Genomic DNA, 9,293 nt, shown 5'->3' with positions numbered 1-9,293 from the left:
TGGATGAGGAATGGAGGGAAAAAGAGAGGCAGCCGAGGTCTAAGAGAGAGAGAGAGAGGGAGAGAGAGAGCGAGAGAGGGAGGAAGAGGGTGAGCTTGAGTCGGTTAAAAATGGCAGGAAAAGGGGAGATGGTTTATTAAAGAAGAATGGGAAAAAGTGTAAGCAGAGTCAGCTGAAGACAGGAGGAGAAGTGGACGTGAATGAGGGCGAAGTATGGGAGGTGGTAGGTGTGGTGAAGTTCTTGGAGCCCAAGGCTTGCACCGATGGTCAGGATAAAGATGAGTCTGTGACAGTAGGAGTGATGTTTTGGGAAAGAGTGGACCCTTGCCTTTTTGCTGATCCATTTGTGGTTTCAGGGTGGGTGAAAACAGAGTTGGGTGCTGTGGAATCGGTGAGGGTAACCAGATGTGGTCTTGTAATAGTTGTTTGTGTTTCTGCTGGTCAGAGGGAGCAGGTGCTCCTCATTAAACGAATGGGGGCAAGAGATATGAAGTGTTTTGCTCTCAAGAAAAGGATGCCATTGAATGGAGTGATAACTGGGGTAGCAGTAAATGTAAAAGTTGACCAACTGAAAGGGAAGATTCCCGGTGTTTGTGATGCTCCTCATTTGGTGCAACGCAGACAGGGTGGCGTGAGTGGTGAAACAGAATAGTCATTGTCTGTTCTTTGCCCGACAAAGTGATGTTAGGATATACAATTATCCTGTATGAGCTTTTGTGCAGAATACATTACGTTGTTACAGGTGTCAAGCTTATGGGCAGCAGTGTGTAGGAGGGAGGTTCCTAGTGTGCAGAAGGGCATGAGAAAGGAATGTGTAGCATTGGGGAAAGTAGTGGTATGTGTTAATTGTAGGGGTGCCCATGGGGCTGGGGATCAGAAATGTCCGGTGCGAGAGAGGCAGGTTGAGGTTTCCAGGGTTAGAGTAGTGCAGAAGTTGTCATGCTGAGGCAGTGAAGAAAGTAGAGGAAGATGGGTCAAGGGGGAGGGATCCTGAGAGGAGTGGTGTGAGTAGTAGATCTGTACCAGTACAGAGGGATAGGCTAACAAGTGAAATATGTTTCAGTAAGATTGGATTTTTAGCATTTATAGCAATGGTTATCAACTGTACTGCAGGGATGAAATGTAAGTCGCAGAAAATTGAGTTTGTGGTGGCAGCTGCAGAGAGGTATTTGGGTGTGTGAGACTTGATATCAGAAGAGTTACAGGGTGTGTTAAGTGGTGGTGCCCCATCCTTTCAGGCTGTTGGCCTGAAGTAGGAATACATAGATTTAAATAGTGGAGTAGGGTGGTGTTATTTGTTATTATAAACTTTTTTGGTGAGTGTAGTGTTAGATGGTAGGGTATTTGTTTATTTATTTTCTCAAGCAAAGTATAAGGGAGTTGTACATCATATCTGGCCTTAATGGCATGTACTGTTATAATCTCCACCCGGCACAGCCAGAAGGGGACTGGCCACCCCTCAGAGCCTGGTTCCTCTCTAGCTTTCTTCCTAGGTTTCTGTCTTTCTAGGGAGTTTTTCCTAGCCACCGTGCTTCTACATCTGCATTGCTTACTGTTTGGGGTTTTAGGCTGGGTTTCTGTATAGCACTTTGTGACATCTGCTGATGTAAAAAGGGCTTTATAAATACATTTGATTGATTGATTGATTGGTAGGACGGAAGATGGCGGAAACTGAGGTTTTGTTTGAAACTGCTAATGAGTCGAGTGAAGCTAATAGTACAGAAAGTGAGAATGAGTGGGTTACTGTGGCGAAGAAAAAGGGAAACGAGAGAAGTAAAGCTATGTTGGAAAATAGGAAACCACTAGACTCGTTTTTGGTCGGAGTCAGGGTTTTGGATCAATGCTACTTGGGAAATCCGTTTAACGTCTCCAGGAAAATCTGGAATGTGTTGGAGGAAAGTGTGGAGTCAGTAAGAGTCACAAGAAGTGGTCTTATTTAGTTTTTTTGTGTGTCTGCAGGGAAGAAGAAGTGTGTTTTAAGACTCAAAAAGATATCGGAGTGGAATGTTTCCTGCATGGATTTTTGTAGCAGGGCGCCTATCAAGGGGGTTATTTCTGGGGTGGCGCAAGAAATAAAGGCAGAGGAAATAACTGAAGACATCGATGGAGTGGTTGGTGCACGTCGACTGACCTGTATGATGGACGGAGAAAATAAATTAATTTAATCCATGCTACTGTTCATTGATGAAGAGTATCTCCCTTCTCATATAAAGTTAGGATTCATGAGATACCCTGTAAGAGCTTTTGTGCACAAGCCCCTTCAGTGTCATAAGGAATGAGTGGCGGGGAAGAAGCAATGGTAGTAGAGCAACCATGACCAGTGAAGTTTTCTCATCAACCGAGGGATAGTGAAATGCTACATGTTAAAAAGGTGGACTTTGTATTATTTATTGCAATGGTCATAAACTGTACAGCACAAGCGGAGAAGAAGTCTAAGAAAATAGGAATCATTGTGAATGCCGCTGAAATTTTTTTGGGTCTTCGTGATTTTTTTATTTTTTTTATTTTTTTATTTTACCTTTATTTAACCAGGTAAACCAGTTGAGAACAAGTTCTCATTTACAACTGCGACCTGGCCAAGATAAAGCAAAGCAGTGCGATAAAAACAACAACACAGAGTTACATATGGGGTAAAACAAAACAAAGTCAAAAATACAACAGAAATACATATATATACAGTGTGTGCAAATGTAGCAAGTTATGGAGGTAAGGCAATAAAATAGGCTATAGTGCAAAATAATTACAATTAGTATTAACACTGGAATGATAGATGTGGAAGAGATGATGTGCAAATAGAGATACTGGGGTACAAATTAGCAAAATAAATAACAATATAGGGATGAGGTAGTTGGGCGGGCTAATTTCAGATGGGCTGTATACAGGTGCAGTGATCGGTAAGGTGCTCTGACAACTGATGCTTAAAGTTAGTGAGGGAGATAAGTGTCTCCAGCTTCAGAGATTTTTGCAATTTGTTCGAGTCATTGGCAGCAGAGAACTGGAAGGAATTGCGGCCAAAGGAGGTGTTGGCTTTGGGGATGACCAGTGAGATATACCTGCTGGAGCGCAGACTACGGGTGGGTGTTGCTATGGTGACCAATGAGCTAAGATAAGGCGGGGATTTGCCTAGCAGTGATTTATAGATGGCCTGGAGCCAGTGGGTTTGGCGACGAATATGTAGTGAGGACCAGCCAACAAGAGCGTACAGGTCACAGTGGTGGGTATTATATGGGGCTTTGGAGACAAAACGGATGGCACTGTGATAGACTACATCCAATTTGCTGAGTAGAGTGTTGGAGGCTATTTTGTAAATGACATCGCCGAAGTCAAGGATCGGTAGGATAGTCCGTTTTACGAGGGCATGTTTGGCAGCATGAGTGAAGGAGGCTTTGTTGCGAAATAGGAAGCCGATTCTAGATTTAACTTTGGATTGGAGATTCTTAATGTGAGTCTGAAAGGAGAGTTTACAGTCTAACCAGACACCTAGATATTTGTAGTTGTCCACATACTCTAGGTCAGACCCGTCGAGAGTAGTGATTCTAGTCGGGTGGGCGGGTGCAAGCAGCGTTCGGTTGAAGAGCATGCATTTAGTTTTACTAGTGTTTAAGAGCAGTTGGAGGCTACTGAAGGAGTGTTGTATGGAATTGAAGCTCGTTTGGAGGTTTGTTAACACAGTGTCCAATGAAGGGCCAGATGTATACAAAATGGTGTCGTCTGCGTAGAGGTGGATCTGAGAGTCACCAGCAGCAAGAGCGACGTCATTGATATACACAGAGAAAAGAGTCGGCCCAAGAATTGAACCCTGTGGCACCCCCATAGAGACTGCCATAGGTCCAGACAACAGGCCCTCCGATTTGACACATTGAACTCTATCTGAGAAGTAGTTGGTGAACCAGGCGAGGCAGTCATTTGAGAAACCAAGGCTATTTAGTCTGCCAATAAGAATGCGGTGGTTGACAGAGTCGAAAGCCTTGGCCAGGTCAATGAAAACGGCTGCACAGTACTGTCTATTATCGATCGCGGTTATAATATCGTTTAGGACCTTGAGCGTGGCTGAAGTGCACCCATGACCAGCTCGGAAACCGGATTGCATAGCGGAGAAGGTACGGTGGGATTCGAAATGGTCGGTGATCTGTTTGTTGACTTGGCTTTCAAAAACTTTTGAAAGGCAGGGCAGGATGGATATAGGTCTGTAACAGTTTGGATCTAGAGTGTCACCCCCTTTGAAGAGGGGGATGACCGCGGCAGCTTTCCAATCTCTGGGGATCTCAGACGTTACGAAAGAGAGGTTGAACAGGCTAGTAATAGGGGTTGCGACAATTTCGGCGGCTAGTTTTAGAAAGAAAGGGTCCAGATTGTCTAGCCCAGATGATTTGTAGGGGTCCAGATTTTGCAGCTCTTTCAGAACATCAGCTGTCTGGATTTGTGTGAAGGAGAAGCGGGGGGGGGCATGGGCAAGTTGCAGCGGAGGGTGCAGAGCTGGTGGCCGGGGTAGTGGTAGCCAGGTGGAAAGCATGGCCAGCCGTAGCAAAATGCTTGTTGAAATTCTCGATTATTGTAGATTTATCGGTGGTGATAGTGTTTCCTAGCCTCAGTGCAGTGGGCAGCTGGGAGGAAGTGCTCTTATTTTCCATGGACTTTACAGTGTCCCAAAACTTTTTGGAGTTAGTGCTACAGGATGCAAATTTCTGTTTGAAAATTTTCACAGCCGAGGCCGTGCAAGAAATCCTTTCGGTGAAAGTACCCCAATCACAGGCCCCTGAGCCTGTGTAGGGATATATTTAGGAGGGACTGTGATTGAAGAAGTGTGAAGGGTTTTCTTAGTTGACGTGTTTTATTTTGTATGACGTCATTTTCCCCCTTTCCCTAAAGGTTATTTTTGTTGTTTCTTATTCAATACCCCGTCCAGCTGGTGGCGGTAATGCACCATTAACATTGGATGCAAACCACCGTTAAACCCCATCAAAGAAGAAGAAGACATTTTAAGAAAAGTACAATACAGTGGGGAAAAAAAGTATTTAGTCAGCCACCAATTGTGCAAGTTCTCCCACTTAAAAAGATGAGAGAGGCCTGTAATTTTCATCATAGGTACACGTCAACTATGACAGACAAATTGAGAAAAGAAAATCCTGAAAATCACATTGTAGGATTTTTTATGAATTTATTTGCAAATTATGGTGGAAAATAAGTATTTGGTCACCTACAAACAAGCAAGATTTCTGGCTCTCACAGACCTGTAACTTCTTCTTTAAGAGGCTCCTCTGTCCTCCACTCGTTACCTGTATTAATGGCACCTGTTTGAACTTGTTATCAGTATAAAAGACACCTGTCCACAACCTCAAACAGTCACACTCCAAACTCCACTATGGCCAAGACCAAAGAGCTGTCAAAGGACACCAGAAACAAAATTGTAGACCTGCACCAGGCTGGGAAGACTGAATCTGCAATAGGTAAGCAGCTTGGTTTGAAGAAATCAACTGTGGGAGCAATTATTAGGAAATGGAAGACATACAAGACCACTGATAATCTCCCTCGATCTGGGGCTCCACGCAAGATCTCACCCCGTGGGATCAAAATGATCACAAGAATGGTGAGCAAAAATCCCAGAACCACACAGGGGGACCTAGTGAATGACCTGCAGAGAGCTGGGACCAAAGTAACAAAGCCTACCATCAGTAACACACTACGCCGCCAGGGACTCAAATCCTGCAGTGCAAGACGTGTCCCCCTGCTTAAGCCAGTACATGTCCAGGCCCGTCTGAAGTTTGCTAGAGTGCATTTGGATGATCCAGAAGAGGATTGGGAGAATGTCATATGGTCAGATGAAACCAAAATAGAACTTTTTGGTAAAAACTCAACTCGTCGTGTTTGGAGGACAAAGAATGCTGAGTTGCATCCAAAGAACACCATACCTACTGTGAAGCATGGGGGTGGAAACATCATGCTTTGGGGCTGTTTTTCTGCAAAGGGACAAGGACGACTGATCCGTGTAAAGGAAAGAATGAATGTGGACATGTATCATGAGATTTTGAGTGAAAACCTCCTTCCATCAGCAAGGGCATTGAAGATGAAACGTGGCTGAGTCTTTCAGCATGACAATGATCCCAAACACACTGCCCGGGCAATGAAGGAGTGGCTTCGTAAGAAGCATTTCAAGGTCCTGGAGTGGCCTAGCCAGTCTCCAGATCTCAACCCCATAGAAAATCTTTGGAGGGAGTTGAAAGTCTGTGTTGCCCAGCGACAGCCCCAAAACATCACTGCTCTAGAAGAGATCTGCATGGAGGAATGGGCCAAAATACCAGCAATAGTGTGTGAAGACTTACAGAAAACGTTTGACCTGTGTCATTGCCAACAAAGGGTATATAACAAAGTATTGAGAAACTTTTGTTATTGACCAAATACTTATTTTCCACCATAATTTGCAAATAAATTCATTAAAAATCCTACAATGTGATTTTCTGGAATTTTTTTTCTCATTTTGTCTGTCATAGTTGACGTGTACCTATAATGAAAATTACAGGCCTCTCTCATCTTTTTAAGTGGGAGAACTTGCACAATTGGTGGCTGACTAAATACTTTTTTCCCCCACTGTATGTCTAAAGATTACTTTTCAATAATGCCTGCTCCTGAGCGTTCTCACTACTTAGAAAAACTTAACATTGTAGGGCTTCCCTCATGCTTCTTTTCATGAAGGTGTTAGCAGACACTTGAGTGAGTGAGTACCTAGCTACTGTAGTTACCGACCGAAACATTAAGCTGGCCAAAACAAACAACACATACAAACAGACTATACAGCTACAAGTAGTGAGTGGTGTTACAATGTCTTAATTGTGATTAAATGTTTTCAACACGCGTAGCTAGCTACGTGTAGCCTACTTGGACACCGGCTCCCCACAATTTCCCACTCCCATGCTGAATAGCCTGAAGCCCAGGTCTCTTCTCGAAAGCTCTATATCCCAACTTGTGGGAGCATTGCAAACCGTAGGTCGGGATTTTTGACCAGATTACATATGCATTGAACAACACTGCAGCTTTTTCTGCATTTTTTGTTATTTATGTATGACAAAGTTGGCTCAGTGTTAAATATCACTAATATGTGAAAACCAGTGGCGGTCGGTGCCATTTAAGATGAGGGAGGATGATTTAAAAAAATTATGAGCATGGCCTTATTTCTATTACAGCATATTGGATGACTGTCATTCATATTCCATTCCCCCAGTTCAATGTAACATCGATAGATTTAGGCTACTACATGATACAAAAATTTTCCCTATACCCATCATGAGGTTGCTACGACCTAGCCTATGAATGAAAGTTTTCAACGTAGGTGCACACAGGTCGAGAGAAAGATTTGAGGTGACACTTGGACTGATAGTGACACATTCAATACCACCTTGCACACACTTGCCTGCATCTAGCTGATCTAGGGTGTAATCATTAGTCCAACAGTTGCAAACGAGAGTTTCTATTGGACAAATTCAGGTCTGTTTATCCCCTTTTCGTTCCGTTTGCTTCTGTTTAAGAAAAATCTTTCAACAGAATCGGCGGAATTAATGCACCCCTGATCACACGCAAACAGTTCACTTTCATTGCCAGATACAAACAGCTCATTGTATTCCTTCTCGCATCTACACGCTCTCCTCCCCTCCCCTTTTCCCTTGGCTTGTGAACTTCAATGCACATCAGCCATCTGTGACCAGGCGAAAAAAAAAAAAATGAACAGCTACACACAGCCTACATCGTTGTCCCCATATTAGCTAAAGTAACGTCATAGTCAACATAGCTCTCTCTTTGAGTCAACTACTCACCACATTTTACGCACTGCAGCGCTAGCTAGCTGTAGCTTATGCTTTCAGTACTAGATTCATTCTCGGATCCTTTGATTGGGTGGACAACATGTCAGTTCATGCTGCAAGAGCTCTGATAGGTTGGAGGATGTCCTCCAGAAGTTGTCATAATTACTGTCTAAGTCAATGAAAGGGGATGAGAACCATAAGCCTCCTAGGTTTTGTATTGAAGTCAGTGTACCCAGAGGAGGACGGAAGCTAGCTGTCCTCCAGCTACACCATGGTGCTACTGTACAGAGTGCTGTTATGGCTACTGTAGACCATTGCAAAACTCTGTTTTAATCAATTATTTGGTGACGTGAATATATTTAGTACAATTTTATCTAAAAAGGATAACTTTTTTAATGTTTCACTATATATATAAAAAAGAAATTCACTGAGGAGGATGGTCCTCCTCTGATGAGCCTCCACTGGTGAAAACAATATTTTTTGTGAACACATTTTACATTTTTTGTTATAACAAGGTTGGTAGCAACGTGAAAATTGTTGTGGAAATCTGTTGCAGCTCAAGTCGACTACAAAACCCACAATGCATTGCTCTCTCTCTGGGCTGGCTGGCTAGCTAGCTAGCAAACGTAACTACACACACTAATAGCGAAGTCAGTATCTGCATGTGAAGTAGATCGCTGTAAAATCGCCTAAAAAACGACACTATCAATTTAGGAGTCTCTCACCGACTTCAACTTGCAGTTGGCCTCTGCACAAAGCGAGTGCAGAGTATGTTGCTATGGCAACAACAGCCCTTTCCCACGTTTCCCAGACACACAGGGCGGATTGCCAGATGGTACTTGAAGGAGAAACTGAGTTGAATAATTTGGTACACTGTTAAGATTGAGCACATCTAAGCGAAATATATATGAACCAAGACCAGCTCAGTTAATCCCTACCGTTGTGTCGCTGAGTTGTCATAATGCTGCAGCAAAAGTACATTATCCCAGGCGTGTTGACAGACACAATGTAAGTAAACTAATTTATGTTGCTCTAACTTCCCTGAATGCCTCTGTTGATCCTACAGATATTGGATGCAGTAATAATTTGCCTAAATTATACTGTTAGCACTGAGGCGGTGTGCCCTAGTAGGAAGTCCACTGTGTGCAGCTCACCCTGCACAATCAGCGCAAACATAAATAACATGAGCATGTCTACTTCTGATACGCTTCCCAGTAAAGCAATAAAAACAATCTAGCATCCCAGAAAAGTGCTAAAAATAGCCCACATTAACATATGTAGCCCACATTAACATAAGGTTAATGAAATCAATAACTTGCTAGTAACATATGACATTCATATTCTGACTATCTCAGAAACTCACTTAGATAATAGCTTTGATGATACAGTGGTAACAATACATGGTTATGAAATCTACAGAAAATGCAAAAATGCCAATGGGGGGCGGTGCTGCGGTCTATATTCAGAAACACATTCATGTAAAGCTTAGAGAGGATATCA

Source organism: Coregonus lavaretus (genome assembly GCF_964263955.1).
Source record: "Coregonus lavaretus genome assembly, chromosome: 24".
NCBI lineage: Eukaryota > Metazoa > Chordata > Actinopteri > Salmoniformes > Salmonidae > Coregonus > Coregonus lavaretus.
This window is presented reverse-complemented; position numbering follows the sequence as displayed.